Raw genomic sequence first — 26,855 nt, 5'->3', positions numbered from 1 at the left:
CTGAGAATTTCAGAGGCATTACAGACGCTTGGGTCTTATCTTGAGCTCCTGGGACACAGATGAGCTAAGTTCCCAGAGCCCGTGGCAAACAACATGATGTTGCTAATCAAACTTCCTATGCACCCACCCAATTTTATAAATCAGTCTTTTGATGCACTAAGTGAAGATGAATTAGCAGTAATGAGGCTGTGACAGCTCCCTGAGGCACAGGTTTGATGAGAGCTTTGATGGCTGTGGCACAAAGGAGGGAGGGAGACTCCTCCTTGCAGGCACCAGAGCACCAAGTTCATGCCCCTCAGCTTCACCTGTAAATCTTGCACCCTCCCTAATGCAGGAAGTTGGTATCCAAGAAGGTCCAGCCTTCGTAGATCTGAGAAACTGAGTCACCTGCTTGTCATAAGCCCTCAGGCAGTAGCAACCTTGAACCATCTATGACATCAGTTAAAGCAGGCTGCAGCAATTAAGGCGACCTATTCCCTGGTCAGTCTCCACCAACTCGGTGATGCTCGCTAAGTCTCTTTGGCTCAGATGTGCAACCTGATAGCTTTTTGGGCCACATTTAGTTTTGAACATGGAATGTGTTGAACTCACACAGCATTGTGGGAAAAAATTGTTGTCAATATTTAACATTTGTAGATTTCACATTAAGATATGAATCTCAGCCGGGCGTGGTGGCGCACGCCTTTAATCCCAGCACTCGGGAGGCAGAGGCAGGCGGATTTCTGAGTTCGAGGCCAGCCTGGTCTACAAAGTGAGTTCCAGGACAGCCAGGGCTATACAGAGAAACCCTGTCTCGAAAAACCTAAAAAAAAAAAAAAAAAAAAAAAAAGATATGAATCTCGCCGGGCATGATGGCACATGCCTTTAATCCTAGCACTAGGGAGGCAGAGGCAGGCGAATTTCTGAGTTCGAGGCCAGCCTGGTCTACAGAGTGAGTTCTAGGACAGCCAGGGCTACACAGAGAAACCCTGTCTCAAAAGAAAAAAGAAAAAAAAAAGATATGAATCTCTCGCTTTTCTTATTTAAAGAATGCTGTTTTGTGAACCCAAGTTCAGCATATTTATTTATTTCATTTATTTTTGGACATGGTCTTATGTAGCCTAGAGTTGGCTTTGAATTGCCAATGTTGAACTCCTGGTGTTCCCTGCTTCCAGCTCCTCAGTGCGGAATGTACCACACCTGGCTCTGGCCCAACATCCTTGCATGACAGTAACATGCTGGAGCCAGAGAGCGGCAGTCGGCTTTATATAAGACACGCAGGACTGAAGAAGGCAGAGAGAGGGATGAGTGTGAGCTATGATGATGTTCCAAGGATGTGAGAAGGGGAGGGACACCATCTCTACCCTTTATCCCTCTTATGTTCTCTTCAATTGCCTCATCTTGGAAGAAATTAGACCTCAAGCATTTGGCAAAAGGTCCTCCCACCTGTCATGACACCCAGTCTTGGCTGGCTGGGAACACAAGCTCTTGGGTGTGTCATAGATACTACCAATCCTGATAACCTTACAGCCAACTGTTTCATCCAGTTCATATTTACTGTCAGGTCCCAGAAAGCATCTAAGTTTCTGCATCCTGTTTTATGTCTTTGAGCTAACTAAGCTGAACAGCTGGTGAACAACAAAGGGTGTGTGTGAATGACTCTGACCCCACCCCCTCCATCACAGGGTACCAGCAGAAGGATGGGGTTGGAAAGGCTGGAGGGAACTCTGCCTTTTGAGCACAGCAGTGATTTTGTGTACCTTGCCAGCCCTCTGTGGAGACAAGACCCTGGTCTCAGGACTATTTCCCTTGGGCCTCTTTCCTTCCTAATGATAATAGAAATGACATCACACACCATATAATAATAATGATGATGATAATAATAATAATAATAATAATTAAACCTCCCTCCTCCAAGGTCGTATTCGCTTTAGATTTTCTGTGACTGATCATCTAATTACATCAACAGCCCAGAAAGTGCTTATCTCTCCAGGAACTGGGGTGCACACTGCAAGTTGAAATAAGACATTCCATCTTCTTTGGATGTAACAGAGAGCTGCATCTGCCTGGTGCACCAGCCAATAGGCAAGGCTACTAGGGACCTAGAGCAGGCCCCTGCCTGTTGTCTTTACTCTGCATGCCCGGAAACCCCTGAGGGACAACTGCAGACTGCTACCTCATCCCCTTTAACACACATGCTAAGGTTTGCTGGATGGCACAGGGTCCAAGAACTCCACTTCCTCTCTGGGATATTGGTGATATAACACGTAATTTGCACTCAACCACTAGTACCTACAGTTTCCATGCCAGGGAGCAACCCCATGAGCATGCTCACTAATACAACTGGTTACTTTGAGGGAACAATGCCCAGTTCCTTTCTCTCTCCAGATCTATTTAGTGCTCATCAGAGCCTACCTTCTCCAGGAAGCTTTTGTGATCTCTCCTGGGAAGAATTATTTTCTTACACTCCTTCTGAATCACAGCATATGATTGTTATTGGTGCTGGGGTATCAAAGTCCACATGTCTATCTCTTCTATCTCCTAGGCTCATCAATAGCAAAATTTACGTTATAGGTATTCTTAGTCATGTGAGCACCTAGGATTTGCTGGAGTGGAGTAGAAGTTCAGTAACAGCTAACGAAAGACCATATTGTGAGAAGGTCTCCAATGACCTCCGATCTCTTGGTGCAGAGGACTAGTTATCACTCTCCAAACATTATTTCAGGGAAGGAAACAAGAAGGATGGCCACAGCAGGTACACTATTGCTAGAAGATGCAAAGCTCTGCCCATCATGAACAACCCCAGAGAAGATGCAGAGCCCTGCCCATCATGCACAGTCCTTGGAAGGATTCAGAGCTCTGCCCATCATTTCAATACTGGGAGGGCTGTAGGAAACAAGATTAGGGTGAGCTAGCCATTTGCAGTAAGTTCTTGGGGAATAGCAACCTTGAATAGCCCATAACACAGAATGGTGCCATGTTGTTAGAAAGGGAGAGATGGATGCCAATAACGGCAGGCAGGAAAAGTCAAGGCTGCTGACTGCCTGGTCTGTCTCCACCAATCAAACAATAATGCTAATTCTTTGCAAGCCAGAAGGTTGTTTTTGACAACTGTCATTAATTCAGTTCACTCTTTCATACACCATGGTATACAGGTACCAAATTATGTTATTGGCCCATGAAAACAAAATAATAAAATAGGGGAAGTTTTCTGACAAAGAAAAATTGCACATAAAATTCTTTTTTAATTAAAACTAAAAATAAAAAGATGAAAACAAAAACAACAACAAAGGCTGAAGGAAAAAAAATCCTGACTAGTCACAAAGGAATGAGGTCACTCTATAAAAGTGTTGAAATCTATATTTATACTTTTGGAAATTTAAATATTTGTTTTTCTTTTAAAATACTGGAATTTTTAAAAAAGATATGCTGCTTCACAGAGTGGTCTCAGACATAAAGGCAGGACTCAAATAATTTGGAAGATGCACATTCATGAGTGCTCCAAGAAAAAGTGCAATGATTAATCTATCATCTCTCTAAAGGCCTTTTCCAATGAGTCCACCAAGCATACTGAATAAAGGGGTGCGATGGTTAGTAAAATATTGCCAGATCTGTATGACAAGAACTTCAAGTCTCTGAAGAAAGAAATTGAAGAAGATCTCAGAAGATGGAAAGATCTCCCATGCTCATGGATTGGCAGGATTAATATAGTCAAAATGGCTATCCTGCCAAAAGCAATCTACAGATTCAATGCAATCCCCATCAAAATATCAACACAATTCTTCACTGAGTTAGAAAGGGCAATTTGCAAATTCATCTGGAATAGCAAAAATCCTAGGATAGCAAAAACTATTCTCAACAATAAAAGAACCTCTGGTGGAATCACCATGTCTGACCTAAAGCTGTACTACGGAGCAATTGTGATTAAAACTGCATGGTACTGGTATAGCAACAGACAGGTAGATCAATGGAATAAAATTGAAGACCCAGAAAAGAACCCACACACCTATGGTCACTTGATCTTTGACAAGGGAGCTAAAACCATACAGTGGAAGAAAGACAGCATTTTCAACAAATGGTGCTGGCACAACTGGTGGTTATCATGTAGAAGAATGAGAATTGATCCATTCCTATCTCCTTGTACAAAGCTCAAGTCTAATTGGATCAAGGAACTCCACATAAAACCAGAGACACTGAAAATTATAGAGAGAAAGTGGGGAAAATCCTCAAAGATTTGGGCACAGGGGGAAAATTCCTAAACAGAACAGCAATGGCCTGTGCTATAAGATCAAGAATCGACAAATGGCACTTCATAAAATTGCAAAGATTCTGTAGGGCAAAAGATACTGTCAATAAGAGAAAAAGGCCACCAACAGATTGGGAAAGAATTTTTACCAATCCTAAATCTGATAGGGGATTAATATGCAACATATACAAAGAGCTCAAGAAGCTGAACTCCAGAAATTCGAATAACCCCATTAAAAAATGAGGTACAGAGCTAAACAAAGAATTCTCAACTGAGAAATACCAAATGGCTGAGAATCACTTGAAAAAAAAATGTTCAACATCCTTAATCATGAGGGAAATGCAAATCAAAACAACCCTGAGATTCTACCTCACACCAGTCAGAATGACAGGTGACAGCAGATGCTGGTGAGGATGTGGAGAAAGAGGAACATTCCTCCATTGCTGGTGGGATTGCAAGCTGGTACAACCACTCTGGAAATCAATCTGGTGGTTCCTCAGAAAACTGGACATAGTACTACTGCTAGATCCAGCAATACCTCTCCTGAGCATACACCCAGAAAATGTTCCAACTGGTAATAAGGACACATGCTCCACTATGTTCATAGCAGCCTTATTTATAATAGCTAGAAGCTGGAAAGAACCCAGATGTCCCTCAACAGAGGAATGGATACAGAAAATGTGGTACATTTGCACAATGGAGGACTACTCAGCTATTATAAACAATAAATTTATGAAATTTTTGGGCAAATGGATGTATCTGGAAGATATCATCCTGAGTGAGGTAACCCAATCACAAAAGAAGTCACTTGATATGCACTCACTGATAAGTGGATATTAGCCCAGAAACCTAGAATACCCAAGATACAACTTCCAAAACACAAGAAAATCAAGAAGGAAGACCAATGCGTGGATACTTCATTCCTCCCTAGAATAAGGAATAAAATATCCATGGAAGGAGTTGCAGAGACAAAGTTTGGAGCTAAGATGAAAGGATGGACCATCCAGAGACTGCCCCACCTGGGGATCCATCCCATAATCAGCCACCAAACACAGACACTATTGCATATGCCAGCAAGATTTTGCTGAAGGGACCCTGATATAGCTGTCTCCTGTGAGGCTTTGCCAGTGCCTGGCAAATACAGAAGTAGATGCTCACAGTCATCTATAGGATGGAACACAGGGCCCCCAATATAGAAGCTAGAGAAAGTACCCAAGAGCTGAAGGGGTTTGCAACCCTATAGGTGGAACACAATATGAACTAATCAGTACCCCCAGAGCTTGTGTCTCTAGCTGCATGTGTAGCAGAAGATGGCCTAGTCGGCCATCATTGGGAAGAGAGGCCCCCTTGTTCTAGCAAACTTTATATGCCCCAGTACAGGGGAATGCCAGGGCCAAGAAGTGGGAGTGAGTGGGTAGGGGAATAGGTCAGGGGGAGGGTATATGGGACCTTTGGGATAGCATTTGAAATGTAAATGAAGAAAATATTTAATTAAAAAATGTGGGAAAAAATATTGCCAGCTTGACAGGCAATATTGACAGGATCTAGAAGCACCTAGGCGACAGACTGCTGTCATTTGGAAGAAACCTCTAGATTGAGTTATTGAGGTGAGAAGACCAATCTTAAATGTTTCGGCAATAGCGTCCCATTGGCTGGCATCCTGGACTGGATGGAAAGGAGAAAACAAGTTTAACAAAGGCATTCACAGTCCTCTGAGGGTACTATGTATCCAGTGACCTCCACCTACAGCACAAAGGCATTCCTGGCCCTCTGAGGATACAATGTATCCACTGACTTTCAGCTACAGCTGGGGACTTCCCCACCCCAATAGTCTGCATCCTTAAAACTGTGAGACAGAATAAAACACTCCTTCCCTAAATTGCTCCTGTGGGGTATTTTTGTAACAATAATTAGAAAGGTAATGGATATAGAGGACTTCTGTAAGTGAGGTGGCTGCTGATTCTGACTATTCTGACTCTCCATTGACTCAGCACAGCATATTGAACCCATACTGTCTGTAGACTTGATTAAGAGCCATAAGTATTGCACTAAGGAGGACAGGTCAGTCCCCTTGTCCTTAAGAAGTCTGTTTATTTAGAATGGCTGTGAGCACAAACTGGCCAGAGTGAGCAGGAAAGGAGGCAAGGAGGGTGAGCACCTCCTGCAAAAGGAAGGTGGCATGGTTAATGTAGCAAGCTAAACAGATTAACTCGCTGCCACTCTTGTAGCTGCGTAGGATCTGTCGTTCTCCATAGGGCAGATTCTTGGCAGAAGCAATATCTCCAACAGCACAAAAATATAAGCAAGCAAAGCGTATGAGGGCAAGCCTGCCGAGCTCCCTGCTGCCAACTCCACCACAGATGTTCAAAGTAGCTGTCCCATGTCCAGTAATGCCATGCACCACAGCCCTTCAAAAGTCTCAAAGGTCATGTAAGGCAAGGAAAACAGAGGAATTGTTCCAGGATAGAGAAGGCTAAGGAGGCTTAACAGAAAGCCACCTTCTTGCCTACAAGTGGGAGGTGGAGAGAATCTTGTTTCTGGATATTCAAGAAGCTGTGAAGTTCCCCCTTTGCGTGGGGACTTGTCCATCTCTCTTGACCATTCTGGGGCAGCTGCAGGCATCTGTCTGTCTGTCATGTGTCTGTCTTCTTGTTTATAGTAGGATCTCAAGATACCTCTCTGACTCTCACTCTCTAAGTAGTCAAGGATGGCCTTGAACTTTGACCCTCCTTCCACTGCCTCCTGAGTGATGGGATTATAAGCATGTGCTGCCATGCCCAGCTTGATACGTGTGCTTTATCGAAGGTAACTTCAGACTTGCAGAGAGTCTCGAAAGCAGTTCAGAGAGCTTCCATATACCCTTTACCCAGCTTTCCCTAAGAGTATTATTTTACAAAACCAAGAAACTGTTGTTCAATGCCATTTACAAGAACACAGATTTTTTCTGAGCACTTTGTCAGTTTTTCACTAATGTCCTTTTCCTAACTGGGCTCCTACTGGCCTTTGGCTCCAGCTATTCTCCCACTCCTTCCATATCTCTGCTGCTAGATATGAGACAGCCCTTCGGGCTAGCCTGGATCTAGCTTCTAAGTATCAGGTCCTTGTCATTGGAATGGTTGGTATGTCATTTCTGCAAATATGATGGGTCCCTTCCTCTCAGATTGAGAGTCCCAAGTGGCCAATGCTGGAGAAAATGGGTTCTTTCTTACATTAGGACAACAGCAAAGAAACCATAACAGAGCAAGATGGTTCATCTGGCAGTGACCACCATGTTGCTCACTCTATATGCCTCTCCAGCCCTAAAAGAGGCATAAGCGGTAAATATAACTAACCCTCTTATTCCAGATGAAGCAGAGGATCCAAGGCAGGACTATACAGAGTAATACAGCTAGTGAGCCACAGTGAAGGAAAAAAAGCAAGAGCAAGCTTACCAGCAAAGTTCTGGTCTCTTCTGGCCCAGGGCTACCCACCCATCTACCACTATGCTCTTGAAAGTAAGATGGGGTTATTGTAACCACGTGGCTGCTGACCTACACAATAAGCCTCTGAGATCAGTTCAGTGGTTGAATTTTCCAGTGTTGGCTGACTCAGGTACCTCTGGAAACAAGGCTAAAAACCCTGCAGCATCTGTCAGTGCTGATGCACTGGTACAGACATGCTGCTGTCTGTCTCAGAACAGGATGCTGTCTGCTTCCACAGATAGTTCCCTGGAGAAATGATTAATCACATGGATAGTCCATGGTTTCTAACCTGCGTTCTTTGCACCAACTTCAAGGCAGGTTCCACCAGCCTGGCCTTCTTATAGTAAACAGATGGTCAGAAGACCCTGTTGGGATGTGGTGGCATGGTGTCATCGAGTGCAGTAAGAGAGTGTTTTCAGGCAGTCATCACAGTTTCCTATTTGCTTGTCTGCTAAATGTGCGTATGAGATGATGGGACAGAATTCCTAACTGACTGCCACTAACCTATGACTTTTTTTTAATTCAAGAATACATTACTTTTTACTATTAAACTCACAAAAATAAGAATGTGTATGTTTAATATAGTGCATTATCTCTGTACAAATAAGGGAGATTAAATTTAATGTTTCAAGACTATATTTGTTAGAATGAAAATGGCTCCCATAACTTCATAGGTTTGAGTACTTGGTCTCCAGTTGGTGGCACTGTTTGGGAAGGATTAGGAGGTGTGGCCTTGGTGGAGGAGATGTGTCACTGGAGGCTGGCTTCGAGGTTTCAAAATCCAATACTATTCCCATTAACTCTCTGTCTTGTGCTTCTGATAAAAGGCAAACTCCCAGCTACTGCTCCAGCACCATACCTGTCTGTTGCTATGCTGTATACCATGATGGTCATGGACTCTAACCCTGTGAAACTGTAAGCCTCCAATAAACTCTTCCTTCTATAAGTTGCTTTGATCATGGTGTCTAATCACAGCAATAGGAAAATAACTAAGACATGGACAAATATGGCTGTTAATTTTTGTAAACACCAGCACAGTAAACTGGGAGACTTTTTTTTTTTTTTACAAAATTTACAGAACAACTAAAGTTCCAAAAATTATATATAGACAAATTTTATATATTCAAATTATATACATTCAAATTATATATCATGAAATTATATATATATACATATTACAGCTGTATATATGTATATATACATACATGCATATATATAAAGACCATTGACTATATGCTGTGCATGAATAGCAACAACAGTTTTTCCAGGCTCTGTAATTGTCTGAACAAAAGTAAAGAGACAACCAGTTTATTCCATTAAAATAATAATAAATGAAAACAAACTGCCATTAAATAGTTCTGTAATTGTTGTGGTACCTGGCATGGTTATTATTATTAATAATAATGTTATTGTTATTATCATTTTAATTACACTCTCAGTCTTCATCTGAGATGAAATGTTCTGAGTAAAAGTGTTAAAAACAGCTTTGATGAAGCATGGTCCCTATGTATCATAAAGCAGGTGAAAAATACTCTACAGCACAGAGGTATAGCACAGTACCGCCACACATCCAGAATGCCAGAAAACATAGTTAAAAGGGCAGGCTTGAGACTTGATTCTACTTTTCAAGCAGAGCTGTCTGTGGCTTTGATGCCTAGAAAGGATTAGTACCCAGCCAAGAAGGCAGCTCAACAAACACTAAGTAAACATAGACCTGCGTGGAAGTCCTCTGGGGAAAGGATCTTATAACCCTGGAAAACTCAACCTATCCCATGTCAGAGTCTACAGGATTCACAGATAGGAGCCTACACATACCCAGGACAAGAGCCAGAAAGAGAAAGGTTTGACCCCATTTGAGACTTTGGGGAAAAGAAAAGGAAATCTTGACCCACATTCAGAGAAGATGTAAGACAGCCTTCCAGCAAGAACACTTACCTTGCATACAAACAACCCCACAGAGACTCTGGGAGCATCCAAGATGTAGGTAGGCCACTGGACCAATAGAGGTGCACAAGACAAAACAGGAGGGCTCAGGAGCAGGATTTGAAGAAAGAGCTCCAGGCTTAAAGCCAGCACCTGAGTCTGGCCCCAACTCTGCCCTTCTTTCCAACTATCTTGCTTCAAGAAAATCACCTTTGTTTCTTTGACTCTCAGGTTAAATATGTATGGCTGTGCCAGAGGCTTAATCCTCCCAGTTCTAGACTGAACTTACCATGATATGGTCTCCATCCCTACCTGCGCTGAAGAGCCAGTGAGCATAGATTGCCCAGGACCTTCTGGGCTGTCAGTCAGGAAACATTTGTCTACTGTGCCACTGTACCTATCCAGTGGGAGTCTAGGGCTATGATGAGGATAAGACACTTCCTTTGGGGTAGGCCTAGCAGCAGAGAATGTGAATATATATGTGACTGTCAGTCAAGCTAGGGAATCATCAGTCTGTGAAATGGAGCCAAATGAGGAACCATTGAGTAAACCCAAGAATAACAAGACTCCAAACAGGACGTAAGTCTTACACTCGTCCAATCATAATGAGATCCTTCAGCTTTGAGATGCCAAGCATTTGTGTAGCGTACATGAGCGTTGACCTGCCAGCTTCCTTTCAGCTGGGAACAACACACGAGGCAAAAACAAGTTGTGAGCAATGTCTTCCCCATGGCCATCAAAAGCATTCGGTGAAATGGGCTCAGTGAATAATTCCTGTGCTGGCGGAGTATGATGCTGAATACTATTGTCAACTCAATTGGACTTACAAACACTTAGATAATTAAAGCTCACTTCTGGCAGTTCCTTTGATGGCATTTCCAGAAACAATTACATGATGAGGCCCTGGCCTAATCAAGAACTAATCACTGGGCAGAGTCACAATTTAATGGCATTTTATGGTGTTGCTAGAAGGTAGAATGTAGGTCCCAGGAAACAGAAGTGGACTCCTGGGGGTGGTACACTTGGGAGCCAAATCTTGCCCTAGCCCTTCCCCATGTTCCCTTTCTCTACTTCTTGCCAGGGATAAAGCTCTGCTGTGATTTACAGACCTCTCTCAAACTATAAGCCACAATACATCCTTCCTTGATGTACGTTGTTTATGTTCGGTTTGGGGGTCACAGCAACATAAAGTAACAAGCACACAGAGTGACAAACGTGACAGAGATGCCCTCATCAAGATGATGTCCCTCATGGGACAGCTATTAGGATATTTGACCCAAGCTGTTAAGCTGGAGTGAGAGTGAAGGGAAGGTCAGAAATGGTCTTCATATCATAGACTCACAGACAAGTGTGTCACCCACAGTTGAAAACAGAGAGAAATTTCTATACTTCCAAAGAATACAGAAATGTGTGCGCCTATTTGAAATCCCTTTATTTGGAAAGGGTTGTAACTGACTAGCAGTATCCTGTAGACCAGAGCTCTTCCATGGTGCACACCCTGCTTGCTTTTTCCATCTGAAGCCACATAAGTAGCCCAATTAAAGGTACTGGACTCTCCAAAATCTCTCCACAAAGGACCCCTTTAAGTGAAGAAACCGTCCTCAAAGAAGCAAATTAATTGGACCAGAATCTTTCTGCTAGTTAGTAGAAGAGTCAAGATCAGAGCTCACATCTCAATACTCTCTCCACAGTACTTCCCCCTGACTCTGCATTGTCTCCAGGCTGTAAAAGATGACAGAGCCTTGTTATTAGGACAGCCTATGGCACTGGCTGCTGGCTCTGATATCCTTAAAAGAGAAAAGGAGAAGCGCTCTATTGAATTCTCACTCAATCTCTGCAGGCAGAAGAGTTCTAGACCAAATGGACAGGTGCTGACTTTAAATTACCAAAACACTACTTGTTTTCTATCAATTCCTTGGGAGGCCAGGTCCTCTTAAGGACGGTCACAGCTTCCTTGTCAAAAGTCACAGGGTGAGCTATTTACCAGCCTTCCTCAAAGGGACTTCAGATCTTTACAAAATAACTGCACACTGCAAACCAGAAGCAACCAGTCTTTGGGGATGTACTGGGTAGTGACTGTGAATGACACAAATTCCTGGTGGTCCAAGACATCTCTCTGGGTCTCTAGTTTCCTGACGTACTTATTATGATCATGCAGTCAATTAGCTTTATGTTAGATCCTTTTCCCAGTGGGTCCAGACGTTCCCCCAAACCAACCTTTAGTTATTCCTCTGTCTTCAGAATTCATAGCTGAGATAAACATATCCAGGAACTTGTGCACTCTTCCATGCCACAGGACCAGTTAAATTTCTTAGATCTGCTAAGAAAACTTCATAAGAGCCATTTCAACCTAGGGAGCTACACTCTATGTGTTTACAGTTTACTGCCCATAAGGTTTGCCCAATACGCTAGAATTAACAAGAATAAAACCTGAAAACATGAGAAAGATTCCTGCACATTAGACAAGATAATCAAACCCCTTGTGATTGTATTGAATCTATAGAACACTGAGTTTTATAGCAATCTCGTTCCAGCTTATTTCCACGTATACATGTAAATATACACATATCTTGTTTGATTTCTTGTGTCGTTTTAAAATATTTTATGTACCTGTTGACAACTACATCTGTGTATCAAATATATTTTGACCACATTCATACCCCCCATTCCCCTCTCTTGCCCACTCTACTTCCTCTGAACTTCGTCTTCTCTGCAGAGAATACCCTCTCCGACCTTCATGTGTTCATTTTGTGTGTGTGACTCCCTGAGCTTAGTTAGGGATGTTTGCTTAAGAGTGAGTATGAGGTTGGTTCTTCCTAGTGGCTCTACTACTGATGAAAAGAACCCCCTCTCCCACAGGAGCCATTAACTGCCAGTCACTCCTCAGCTGAAGCTGGGGCCTGAGAAAGCCCTCCTCATCCATGACATTCTTTGATTTTTATGAGACAAGGTTTTGCTATATAACCCAGGCTATCCTGGCACACACTATGCAATGCAGGTTCACCTTGAACTCCTGGCAGTCCTTCTACCTCTGCCTTTGCCTCTGGAGTGCTAGGATTACAGGCACTCTCAGCACAGGTTATTTCTTGTATTCCTTTATAAAGCCAGCTTTGTCATCTCACAGGCTTCCCAGCTAATGAATTATGCAAATCTTTAGCACGTACATGTTTGAGAAAAAGGTTTTTAACCTTTTGAGAAGTATTACTCTAACAGTTTACGTGACTCAAAAGATAAATACCTGTGAAAGATTCAGCTGGGCTGGATTAGAAGGCAGAAGAAGTCTCATGTCTCCCTTTTTCTCCTCTCGCCTGGACCCTGCAGCCCAGCACCCTGGACCTCTGTCAGCTTCCATCAACACCCTGAGGGCCGCAGTAGGGCCTGCCCTTGTATGAGGGAGAGAGACACGTTCTGGTCTCAGGCTGCACAACCATACAATGAGAAAGGCCAGCATTGTCAGCACAGCCTGGGGCCAGTGGCTTCTTTAAGTACTGGTAGTTAGAAAACAAACACATAGGAAAGACAGCAGTCACTCAGCTCCCCACACCCCATTAGATGGGACCTACTCCTTTGCTCTCCATACTTGAGAGTGGGGATAGGGCCATAGGTAAATCTCTCTCTCTCTCTCTCTCTCTCTCTCTCTCTCTCTCTCTGTGTGTGTGTGTGTCTGTGTGTCTGTGTGTCTGTGTATCTGTGTGTCTGTGTAAGTGTATGTGTGTGTGTGTCTCTGTGTAAGTGTATGTGTGTGTATGTGTCTGTGTAAGTGTGTGTGTGTGTATGTGTCCAAATGGAAAGGTGAGAGACAGCAACCAACTGAACAAGCTCCCCAGAGTACAAATGTCCACACATCTTCAAGCTTCCTTGGTTGCCTGATTGCTGTGCTTTCTTCCTCAGAACCAGACCTTGCTGTCTAGACTACTGCAGGCCACCCTGGGTTTTGCTGGTTATTTGGTCAGGAATTAGGTCTCGGTGCCACCCTGGCTCTGTATTTTGTTAAGTATATATGGTTTAGATTAGTCACTTAATCACAATCTCTCTCTCTGTCTCTGTCTCTGTCTCTCTCTGTCTCTGTCTGTCTCTCTCTCTCTCCTCTCTTTCCCTCCTTCCCTCCCTCCCATCCTTCTGCCTTTCCTCCTTCCCTCCCTCTCTCCCTCCCTCCCTCCCCTAATGCCCCAGTTTTATCAAATGAGAATAGCAGCTGCCCCCTTACATGAAGGGACAATGAACAGCAGGCTTGCATCTCAGCTCTCCACTTACAATGTCAACAACCAAGGGTTGAGGGGTGCCTACTTAGCTGCCGCTGCTCATTTCAGCCCTTGTGGGAAGAAGGAAAGGTACTGAGAACAGTACTGACACCAATGGGGATATATAAAGATGGCGCCATTATAAAGTCCACCTGCAGTACAGCGAGATGAGTGCTGAGTGGTTCTATCAATGCCTGCAATACCGAACCTACTGCAAACGTGCTGATTCTTTTTACTGCAAACTCCTTGAAGCAGTGGGGGTTGCACCGACCTAGAACTATTCATGATTCTTTTTTCTTTTATTCTTCTATTATCCTGCTACAGATTTGTAAAGTTTGCCTCTTCTGGTATATCTATTGAATACTTTTTAAAAATGCCAGCAAGTGTGAATACCAAAATAAACGAGACAGAGTCTGGTCTTCAGGAAGACCACAGCTCAAGAGAGAAACAAGGGTGGCGTGATTAACACAACACAAGATGAGATGACTAACTGGAGGTCATCCGACCAGGCAGGGATCCTCAAAGGCAGAGCTGGGTCACGTGACTTGCAGACTCCTTGCCATGCCCCCCCCCCTTTATGCTCTGCCGCTAGATCACAGCTTTGTACTTAACAGAAGGTCAGCATATATTTGTTGAGCAAACATGGAGTTGGGTGACCTTTCTTAGCATGCAGGTCACACAAAGTCCCTCAGCTATGGCAGAGAAACAGCCTCTCTCATCCCAAGCACCAAGAAAGGCATTTTTGCAGGTGTGGGTGTGGCATGCTAACTAGGGATCGAATTGCTCTCCCCAGCCAGGTGTCTGGCAGGCAGTTTGCTACAGTTTGCTAGCAGCTGCACTTAGGATGTTTGTACAACATCTAGAGTGCCAAGTGCCAAACATGATAGTGTTTTTTTTTTTCTTGGTGGGTTGGCTGTTAAAACACCTCCCATTGAAACTATTTCACAGATGTGGCAATGAAATCTCAGAGTCGTTAAGGAGCTCAGTCCACCCAGAACCCCATCTTTTCTTTCGGTCCGCCCTTTGACCCCCAGTGGCTTGATGAGGAGTCAGCTCACCACCTGTACCTTGTGCTGCTAAAAGGAAAAGAAGAGAAAGCTCTACATCTATCCAGACTCCCATAAAGCTTCAGGGCTCTCCTAAGCTAGGCCAAGGTCCCTGGCAACCCCACGGTATCTGTCTCTTTTATTGTCTACTTGGAGGCTACCTGTTCAGAACCATCAGAAAGGATGAGAAGATATTTAAGCCTCACTGATCAGGACAGGTGTATAAACATCCGCTCACTCAGTTACTGCCAGTGGGAGAACAAGTATTGGCAAGGATGTGGAGCAACCAGAACCTTGCAAACCTTCTAAGACAACTGTGAAATGGTGTGGCTGCTATCATGAACAGGAAGGGGTTCTTGTTGACAACTAGAATTGTAAGCGCTAGCAATTCCGTTTCTGGTGAGAGATCCAAAAGAATTGAAGGAACAATGCACTCACACAATGTCAGGAGCCAGTGACCCAGTGAGAGACGGCAAAGAAGATGTGGGCTATCCATAAGATAGACTATTACACATCTTTTTAAAGGAAAGACTACCTGATCAGATAGAGCTATCAGAGTAAATGTAACATGCCCAGCTATTATTGGCTGACTTTGAACAAAAGGGGTCACTACACAGAACAGGCTCTTTAGCAAGTGGTGTCAAAGAGAATTGTCTGTGCACCAGCAGAGCAATTGTGCACTTAGGACACTTACATCACCCCTTACTTAGCATTCTACCCAAAACAGATTAAAATTTAACCCTAAGACCTAAAACTGTAAATCCACTTAAAAAAAAACAAACAAGACCACTACAAGATATGAACTGGGCAGTGAGACCCCACCTTCATGAGACCCCAGAAAACAGGTGGCAAAAGCAAACCTAGGCACACGGAATCACATCACGCTGAAAGCTTCTGCAGAGTAAAGGAAGTGGTTGGAAGAATGAATGGGCAGCTTGTACTTTGTGGGGGAATATTTGCAAATCCTTTATCAGCCAAGGAGTTCACACTCCAAACATGAGAAATCCACACTCTTCAGAAACAGGAAAACAAGACAGCATTTAAAACTGGTGAAGGTGGTGCTCAGTGGTGAGGAGTGTTTGCTATTCTTGCAGAGGACTGGAGTTCAGGTCCCAGCACCCACACTGGGCAGCTAACAAACACTTGCCATTCCAGTCCCAGGGGATCTGATGCCCTCCTCTGGCCCCCACAGGCAGCTGCACACATATACAGGCAGATGTATACACAGATTTATAAACAGAGATGGCCTGAGTCAATACATCCCAAAGAAAGGCATGCAAAACTTAGAAAGAAATGGAAAAGGTTTGATCAAGGCATGGTCTCTCATGCTTGCCATCAGCCCTTAAGAAGAAGCTAAGGCAGGAGGATTGCCACAAGTTCAAGGAGTCTCAGCTGTATAGTTGGTTCAGACAAGCTTGGTCTATGAAGTGAGACCCTTTGCCCAAAACTAAACCAAAAACAATCATGAAGAAGTTAAATCCCAGGATGGTACCTCACACTGTTAGAATGGCTATTGTCAAACACTGGAAGGTAACGGGTTGAAGGGACAGAGAAGGGAGAGACTTTTGTATGTTGAAGGGAATGTGGTATTGTACAGTCATTTTAGAAAAAAAAAAAAAAAGGAAGAGGGTGATTTGAAGAAAGTCAAGTAGGGCCAACAAGATGGCCTAGGAGGGAAAAGTACTTACTGATAAGCCTGACAGTTCGACTCTATCCTAGACTCACAGGGCAGAGGGAGAGTACTGACTCCTGCAAGATGCCCTGTGACCGCCAAATATACATCATGGTACATATGAGTGTACACACATGTACACACACACACACACACACACACTGAATAAGTAAATAAACAAATACATATCAAAAATATAAAATTTGTCACATGATGTAGCAATCTTGCTTCTGATATAGACATGTAATAGTTTGAAATGTTGAAATAACACAAATATGGAGGGCACTTCCTTGTATAATGCCATGGCCATAAAGAGATAAACAGTAAGTGACCTCACTCTGTCAACAATCTTAAAAATAGGGAGTCTGAATGGTGGCTACCAAAACATGAGGGAGAGGAGGGATCAAGAAATGAATGCTGGCCGAAGAGCGCCGAGTCCTAGCTAATGGGAGAAGTACACTCTAGCTGTCCACTACACAGCAAGGTGGTTGTCGCTAACAGGAAAACACTGAGTATTTTCACGTATCTGAAAGAGTAGCTTTGAATTGTTCTCACCACAAAGAAGTGATGGAAAATGACAGACATTAATTTGCCTGCTTTGCTCACTTTACAATGAAACACGTGTCAAAAGCCTCATCCTGCAATCCTAAATATGTGCAATTATCACTTTCAATAAAAGTAATTGTATGGGAGGGGAGATAGATGGTGGGGGAGGGGATAAGATGGGGGAAGTGAACAGATGAGAATAAAGTTCAACGGAACATAAACATGAACATACAGCCACGTATATGTTACAGTTGCTGTGATGAAACTGTTTCATACACTTGTTTAAAAGACTAGTGTATTTTTAAAAGTAATCATTGCTTTACTGTTTTAAGGGAAATCCTACCACATGCTACAACACTGATGAATCTCGAGGACGCTATGCTAAGACCCAAAAAGACATTCTCTACAATTGCACTAATTCGAAGTATCCACAGTGGTCAGACTGACAGAGAAGAAAATGAAAGGGTAACTGGGGTAACTGGCACAGAACACAAGCTGCAGAGTTCGTGTTCAATGGTATGACAGGCACGAATGTACCCCAGTGAAGATAGTCTTAGCCCTGTTCAACTACACACTTTAAATGACCCATCACTGAGCTGGGGAAATGGTTCAGTAAACTGCTTGCCACACAAATAGGTGGATCCAGGTTCCATCCCATAACCTGTGTAAACAACTGGACAGAGCCACACATGGCTACAGTCCCAGCACTGGACATGCAGAGACTGGAGAACCCCTAGAGCTGTGGCCAGTCAACTCAGCTGGGTTGGTTAGCTCCAGGTTCAGTGAGAGAGCTTATTTCATAGATGTAGAGAGCAATGGAGGAAGGTCTCTAACCTCCACATGCAGGCATACACAAAGACACACACACTCAACTTTAGTCTCTAGTGGAATTCACACCCCACCCTACACCCCGCAACTGTAACTGATTGGATGTGGCTGACACTGTGCACATCATCTGAAGGGCAACCATTCTTACAGGAGGGGCAGCCATTCTTACTGGAGCTACTGAGATACAAGTTTGATCTCAAATGATCCCAACAGCTCTGCAGCTAGGTTTTTTGAAAATGAATGCGTATGTTTATTTATCAATAGGCACCTATGCCTACTGTGTGCAAACCTTTTCTCAGGTCCTGTAAATTATGTAAAGACTGCAAAATGCTTCTCCTTGTGCCTTTCAGTCCAGTGAAAGAGGTAGTTGGCACTTGGAAAGACAGTACTACATATGAATCCCGACTGTGTAAATCCTGACTGTCTGTGAGTTTCATTCATGACATTCTCAGTCGCTGAGAGCCTTGGTGGCCACATCGGAGTATCTCTTTCCCCAGCGTCTGGGCTATTAAAGAACAATGTCAACTAAAGAGTGTGGCCTGATTGTGTGACTATTCATTCATTTAACGACAGAAAAAGACAAAGAACTAAGGGAAGACCTTGTTCCACATACAGTAAGAAGCAGTGCATAGAGGCTGGGCTCTGAATGGCCATGATCCAGCCTCTCAGAGCACACACTGCTCTTGCAGAGGATCCAAGTTCGGTTCCCACCACCCATGTCAGGCAGCTCACAACTACTCTTAACTCCAGCTCCAGAAGATCCGATGCCCTCTTCTGTTCCCCACAGACACTGCACTCGTGAATACGTAACCCCATACAGACATATATGCATACTTTAAAAAACAAAACAGATCTTTTTTTTAAAGAAGAAAAAAAGTAGCCAGGATGAGGAGAGAGCTCAGTCAAGAAAGTGCTTACTTTAAAGGCACAAGGACTTGAATTCAGTCCCCAGAGCCCACGTGAAAGCACATGCTTGGAATCCCAGCACTGGAGAGGTAGAGATAGGAAGATCACTGGGGCTCTGTGCTCAGGCAACACAGCCTGAGTACACACGAACACACTGATGCAGTCACGCCCACATACATACATGTATACATACAAAAGAGCGTGAGTACACACACACACACACACACACACACACACACACACACACACAGATGCAGTGTCCCGTGTTCTTCCTGGGTTGTACATCCCTGCCTGTGCCAAGGTAGTGAACTTAAAGATGAATCCCTAGCATTTGCAATCCTTACCCCAAGCGAGATCTTGCAGCAGTAGAATGAGCTCTAAGCCAGCTTGGTTTCCCTGGCAAATACCTCCTTCTAAGGCTAGAGACTCTAAGAAACTAGAATGAAGCTCTGAAACCACACACACACACACATACACACACAAAACATCACACACCACACTCACAAAGTCACTCCCAGAAGCAGGACCAAAGCAGCCCGGGTCTTTTTGGGAACTAAAGCTCCATTTGCATCTAAATGAAATGGGCTATGGTTGAGCCTGTTTGACTGTAAATGAAATCAGTTACCCAGTCAGATTTCTACATCTGCCTTCGCCAGCTTCTGCCAGAGCTGCCTCAGAGCTTTGTCTGCAGCACAAAATAATCCAGACCTCAGAAGCATCTAATTTGGAAATTATGGGCTGTCTGAGGCTGCTCTCCAGGCCACTAGCTTAATGGTGATCCAGGTCCCTTTGCAGGCAGCAGTTCTAACCAGTCATAGGCTCTGTCACCTCTGTCTACTCATTAGAGACAAGGCCAGGAAGCTGAACCTCTGGCTCCAAGGGCTGCCCCACAGCGAGTGAGATCTGGAAGGTCAGGCCCCATCATCACTGGGGACTGTTACCAAAGACTTGAGCTCAGCAAGGCAGTGCGAAGAGAGGCTAGACATTACGATGATAATAATAATAACGATTAGCTTAGCTCCCCGAAGACTCCCAGCTAGCTGGTGACACAGACAAGACTTGTAATTAGAAAAACAACTACCTGAAGCCACAGATCAGCTGAGTAAGTGGGTCTAATCTGGGCATTTAGCAGGTTCCACACACAAACACACACACACATCCCTGTTGCAATGAGTCGTCATTTTATAAATGCAGTCATTTCTTCTTTGTCTCCATTCTCCTTGGATTTTATGTTCTCTGACCTATGTAGGTGAGGTGGGATGCCAGGTCTGGACCAACAGAGAGATGTCATCAGGGAAGTGCAGATGAGAGAGAAGTTGTGTCCACCTGCTTCTGTAGGGGGAATGTCAAACTGCTTCAACAACCCTTGAGAGTTTCTGATGGACAGGTCATAGGGTTCAGTCATGCCCTGCTAAGCATCAACCATGTCCTGCTTCCTCCCAAAGCATCAACCAAAATTAAAGCCTTCATTCATTTGGAAGGACATGATACAGCTCATGATATTGGGGAGAAATTGTTGCTGTTAAAAAAGTAAGTGCGGTTATTGTGTTTGGTATGTTTGAGCCCATGAATTCACATTAGGACGGCCCACTCTCCTTATACATGTTACTGTGAGCTGGACTTACATATTTTTATGTTCTGTGTTTTAAACTTGTTCCTTCTTTCATCTCCAAATGGTCCTAAGGGGCCTTCCCTAACCTGTGCTGGAAAGCTAATGGGGCAAAGGGAAGAAAGAGGTGACTCATATATACTTTGTACTATAGATAGCAATGAGTATGGAAAATAGTGGGGTGGCGTGTGATAGAATTTAATGTGACTCAGGTGAGAGGATCAAGTCCAGGGTCCACACCAGCTTTGGTTCTCACCACCAGTATAGTCTAGACTGTGGTTGCATACGGTCTCAGACTCCCAATGTCCCCCCCTAAAGAACGAAAATAATAATTCTAATTCTTAATAATGACTACTGCAACAGTTAAAAATAGTGTGGGTGGGAGAAGTGTCATTCTTTCTCAATCTCTCCCTCCCCCTTCCCTTTTCCCCCCTTCGTTCCTCTCCCTCCCCTACCTCCCTTCCCCTTCCTCCCTCTCCCTCCCCCTTCCTCCCTTCTCCATTCTTCCCCCTCCCTTCCCAACTCCCCCTCCCTATTCATCCCTTCCTCTCTCCCCTTCCCTTCTCTTTCCCTCCCTCCCTCCTCTCTCCCCCATCCTATCTCTCCCTCCTTCCCCCTCCTCATCCGTGTGTGTGTGTGTGTGTGTGTGTGTGTGTGTGTGTGTGTGTAAAATCTATTGTCATTCCTCAGTTGAGATCCACCTTGTTTTTTGACCCAGTCTCTCACTAGAACCTGGAACTCATGAAACCCAATGAGAGACAGAATGCCTGCCTCAATCTCCCTGATACTCTAGATGCGTACTTTTCTCTTCTCTTCTTTTTTTTCAGAAAAGTTCTCACTATGCAACCTCAGAAAGGCTGCATGCAATTCACTGTGTAAACCAGGCTGGCCTTGAACTAACAGAGAGATTCAGCTGCCTCTGCCGGGTGCTAAGATTAGAGGGATGCCTCTATATATGCCTGACATATGTTTTAAGTTATAGATAACCACCCAGAGTAATGGGAATAGAATATCTCTGGGGGTAAGAAGTATCTGGCCTTCAAGCTGGCAGTTAGTACTGTCCACACATGAGCAAGGTTTGGGACCTTCTAATGCAGCTCTGGGTGGAAGAACATGGCACACAAGCAACCATTAGGCACGGAATTCTGTCGGCACTGGAAAGGACCTAACCAAGTCCCTTATGTCTAGAAGTAGACATAAGGAAGCAGGGAAAGGAAGGTTTAATGCACACAGCTTGCCAATTAGGGTGGAGACTTGAAACTAGAACCAGGAGACTCCAGAGACAGCACAAGCTGGGCACACACAGGCAGAGCCTGCAGAAGAGCAGCTAAGAGCTTTGGGTCTGGAAGATAAGCAACGGGCCCCACCTCTGCTTGTCATTTCTCCATTTTTTTTGGTTTGTTTGTTTCCATTCTGCTAGATTTTCCAGAGACTCTGTCTGGAGGGCAGAAACGTGGAGACTGCCATTAGAGACATTATCAAACTGACTATCCAGACAAGCGGCTATTTCTGCCATCCAATTCACCTTGGTCACACTGTTCCTGGGACCAAGGCAGCCAGTGGCTATTCCTGGGTTGAATTAAAGAAGGACAAGGCAAAAGGCAGCTGGGTATCGGCACTCATCTTTCTACTTCCTGTTCTGCAGAGATGTGCGGCAGTGAGGAGGCTCAGCACGTGGATTTCCACCGCTCTTTCCCCACCATGATAGACTGTGTGTCACTCTAACAAGAAACCAAAATAAACCCTATTTCCCTCTAGTTTCTTCACAGCAGCTATTTGATACCAGCAACAAGAAAACTAAGTGACACCAGGGGCTTTCTGGCACCACACAGAACCTGGGTTGTACCCCTTGAACCGAATGCAATTCCCATTTATGGAAGATGATCTGCAGACACACAAACACCTGCCCTCTAAGAGCCTCCTGTATACAGAAATTCCCTTTGCTACCGAAGAGTAACCCTAGTTGTGTTTTTCTGGGTGGACAAATACTCAGGGTCCTTGCCGCTCCTCACTGCCTCGTGGTCCATTGTAGATGCACTATGCAGAAACAGCACATGGGCATTGCTGGCCACCTGCCCTCCTGCCTCTGCCCTTTTCTCCTCTCCCCTCCACCAGAACCATAAGCTTAGTGGCTATGACATTACCATGGAGACCGGGCATGGAGAGATGTAAGAGGGCAGGTAGCTAGCTGCTCAGGGATATAGACGAGATGGGAGCCAGAGAAGCTAGATGCCATGGGGAATGCGGACTTTGGGATGCAAGCCACGTCCTAGTTGGAGCCTTTGAGAATTCAAGCCCTGAACACTGGGTTGAAGTAAGGTCCACCATACATCCACATGATCCACCCTACATCCACATGGCCCACCCAATTTCCATGTGGTCCACCCTGCATCCACATGGCCCACACTACATCCACGCATCCTCTCTTCTACCTTCTCTCACTTGTCACTATGAGGCCATTCTCTCTGGACTCAAGTGTCAATCAAGTGCTGACAAAACAATTCTCTCTGGCACCAGTACTACCCACTATGTTTTTGCACACTGGCCAGTGATGTACAGTTAATGCGACTCTCTCTGGTCCTATCATCTCTCTATGAATCTCTTTCTCTTCTCCTTGGCTGTTTATGTCCCATGCCTTCCCGTTGTCACTCCTGGTGAAGCCGAACTCAATGACAAGAATCCAGAAGCTTCCTTGTTCCTCCCCACCCCCAGCCCTGCCACATGAGCAAGCAGCAATAAAATGACTTGTGGAAGTAAACACAGCCAGAATAGTGCAAAGACACAGGGCCATACTGTTACCTAGAGAAGTCACAGGTGCCCTTGGCAAACTGCAGCCCGAAGAAGAGCTTGGCTTCGTATAATGGACACTAAGATTTATAAGGGCTGAATTTTGGATCTTAGACAATTGCCCTGGCCTACCAGAGCCTCAGTATAGTCATCTTTCAAATGAGTGTATTAGATAAAGCCTAGTAAAACATTAAATAAATTTTTGTAGAATAAATACTAAAGGAACAGCCCCAAATCTCTGAGTTCTTTGAAACTATAAGGATCCCAACATTTGCACCCAGCCCTTAGGATCATTAAATGCCCTGGACCTCAGGGTCCCATGGGCCCCTCCTTTCTGAACCCTTTAAGTGATTGTCTACCCATATTGCTCCAAACTCTCCCACCTTGTTTCTCCACACTAGCCACCATGCCAGCAGGTCAGTGAATCCCTTTAAGCCTCAGATCCCAGTTGTAGTAATTGCTTTCTCTCTTGTCCCTATTTGCCTTCCAACTTGGGAGGTGAGACTTCAGTTAGGCACATGGGCAGCTGTTCCCAAACAGGTGACTTGGAGAGATGTGGTCTTACCCTGGAGGATGCAAAAGATACCTATGAGAACCAAGAACAAGGAAAGCAGGAAGCGATCTGTACTAGGTTGAAAGTATCACTCCAAAATCTATGCCACCCTCAGATCCTCAGAATGGGACCTCATTTGGAGACAGAGCCTTGGTAGATTCACTTAGCAAAGATGGAATCATGTTGACTTGGATTGGGACCTAAATCAATGTCTAGTATCCCCATAGGAAGAGGCAAAACAAAGACACAAGAAAAACTATGAAGATGGGGTCAGACACTGGAGTGATGTTAGTTCTGCAAGCCAAGAAATGTTAGCAACCACAAGAAGCTGGAAAGCTCACAGGAAGCACCTCCCCCAGGAGACTTCAGAGGATAAGCAGCCCTGCTAATATCTTGACAGTGTATTTTTACCGCACCAGAATTGGGAGAGAATTGTCTCTTATCTAAACTTCCCAGTTTGGGGTACTTTATTATGATAGCTATATGAAACTCATAGATCCCTCAAGTTGATCCAGCCCTACATTTGACCACATGACTGTGAACTTGGCAGGAGTATTCCCAGATCCCCTTCTCCTCTGGATATTTTTTGATACCTTAGTCCTTTACCTCCCCAGTTACATGTACAACCTTCCTTCCCCATGTGTTCTTCAATCTTTAGTGGTGTTGGGAATGGAACCCAGGACTTCATGTATACTAGTCAAGCACCAGGCTACCCATCCCTCACCTCCAGAGCCCCCTGTCTTTGAAAATTTTCATTTGTTCATGCATGTAAACATCTAATGATGCCTTACATATGTCTGAGTGTGTGTAGAACATGGAACCTGTCCTCTCCTTATTGCCCAGTCCATAAGATCTGCCTAGTGACATGAGCCATCACCATACTTGATGCAACACAGCATCTAATTAGTTGTGGAATATTTTTTGTTTGTGTTTTGAGACAAGATCTCATATAACCCAGGCTGTCCTTGAGATTGATATGTAGCTGAAGATGACTTTGAACCCCCTATCATCCTCTCTCTACCTCCTATGAATTGGGATTACAGACATGCACTACTACATTTGATGATAGGGATCAAACTCAGGTCCTCATGCATGCTAATCAGAGACTCCAGCAATCAAGCTACATTCCAATCCTGCCAATGAGCTTCTTGTGTCACTTGCTATACAGAACACCAACCTGTCCATTGTGTGCTTTTTTTTTTTTTTTTCTGAGATAACGGAAACACTGGTGGCTTTGCAGTCCTGACGTGATGCCACAAACCGGCCCAAATTTCTAAGTGCTAGCCTGGTTCTGCCTAATGTTTCACATACCTAGATTTCTCAGAAGATAGATGATGCAGCTAAATAGATGACAAATCTGGAAAATAGAAAGACAAAAAAGTTGTTGTCTTTTGCTACAAGGTTCATGGTGGTGCTGGTGTGGTAAAATGACCTAGGTGGAAGGCATGCCCAGAGTCAGGGTCAGGATATGGTCATCTGCAAAGCAGTTATGAGACTCCAGTCCCATTGCTTTCTTCTGTGAGAAGGATGTTTTCATCTACACACAAAGAGTGGCCTACATCCTCAAGGCTATTTACACCCTTGGCATATTGAGATCTTTCCATACTGAACCATTTGCTGGAGGAATTCCCAGCAGGCCTTAGGTGTGTGAAGAATTTTGGAAGCAACTGTAGAGCTTAAGTGGTCTCCTAAGACCATTGCTCTCTTAGGATTGAACATGTGCTGTGGGGAAAGACCACTATCCCAGTATGGTCACTTGCATTAGGATGAATGCCTCATCTTGAGTGATAAGAATCCCATTACCACCTTCAAGGAATTTAACCATCAAGTGATGTGAACAGGCCAGCCAGTAGACAATTTACAGTGCAGTAGCTCTCAGTCCTAACTGCATGCTGAGGAACATGTAGGAAGAGACCCCAGGCCAGGCTGGCCAGACAATGTAGAAAGGAAACACTGAGAAGGCTTCCTAGAAGAGTTGATGCTTGGGTTTAGTTAAAAAGACTGAGCAGGGATCGGCCTTCAAAGTCAATGAAGCAGGGATAGGCCTTCAAGGTCAATGGAGCAAGCAAGGTCAATGGAGATATATCATGTTGATTTACTAGTTTTGATATACTGGGTGCAGAGATGCAATGGACACAACTGATCCAGTCTCTTTCCCACTCTTCTAGCCTCTATTTCTCCCACCTCTCATCCCTGTCTTTCTACCAACTCATCACCTCTCTCCTCTTTCTCTTGTACTCTGCAAATGGGAGAGGAATGAGGTCTAGTGAATCCACAAGCTAGTGAGGATGAAGGAAAAGATGTTATGAAATGACCCAGGGCAGAGGTATGGACCATGTCTCAGAGCAAGCCAACCTCTTTCAGCTTTATCCAAGGGCATCACTTCCTCTGTACCCATTCCAATCCCTGTGCCGCCTCACAGTTTTGTAAAGACCCTGGTCCTCAAAGGTCCATGCCACCCAACATGGCATGTCCACCCCCTCTGTGTCACAGCTGTCCATGGATACCTGGTCTGATCCCCTGCTTCCCAGAAGCTGTTGACACACAGCCTACTGGTTTTCACCTAACTCCAAGTCCTTCCATTGATCTGGGTGTAATTATCTTGAAATGGCTTGATGCATTAGCTCTGTGACCTTCAGACCTTCCAATTCGGACAGTGTTTCCCATGACTGCACCCTTGGGCCCTGGATCATCTGTTCTGTGTCCCTACACTGTGCCCACAACTGCTTCTGCATCCCAGGGCCTTCACTCAAAAAGTCTAGCTTGTTCCAGTTCCCTGTCCCCACCGGTACCGTCAACTATCAACCACGAGACCTGTTGATTCTGCTTGCTCCTGTATCCAAAGCCACTTTCACTGATTCAGATTTCCAGCCCAGAACTGAAACACTTTTATCAACATCCTTAACACATTTTGCCTTGCTATCCCATAACTATCCTTGGCTTCTCTCTTGCCTTCATCCTCTGCAGCCCACCAGTCACCAGGCTCTAGCATCTTCCTAGTTCCACTGTCCACTTCATCCAGGTCACCTACATCGCTGTCCTATGATTGCAAATCCTT

At 44.4% G+C, this 26,855-nt stretch overlaps 1 protein-coding gene across 2 annotated transcripts in view; it reads right to left on the bottom strand.

Moving 5' to 3' along the window:
- Drd2 (dopamine receptor D2) overlaps nt 1–26,855 on the bottom strand; it is a 66,866-nt gene that overhangs the window by 27,070 nt on the left and 12,941 nt on the right. The gene's annotated exons all lie outside the window — the stretch shown is intronic.

This window comes from Mus caroli, chromosome 9 (genome assembly GCF_900094665.2).
Source record: "Mus caroli chromosome 9, CAROLI_EIJ_v1.1, whole genome shotgun sequence".
Taxonomy (NCBI): domain Eukaryota; kingdom Metazoa; phylum Chordata; class Mammalia; order Rodentia; family Muridae; genus Mus; species Mus caroli.
Note: the sequence above shows the minus strand (reverse complement) of the source record. Positions and strands in the feature narration are given on the sequence as shown.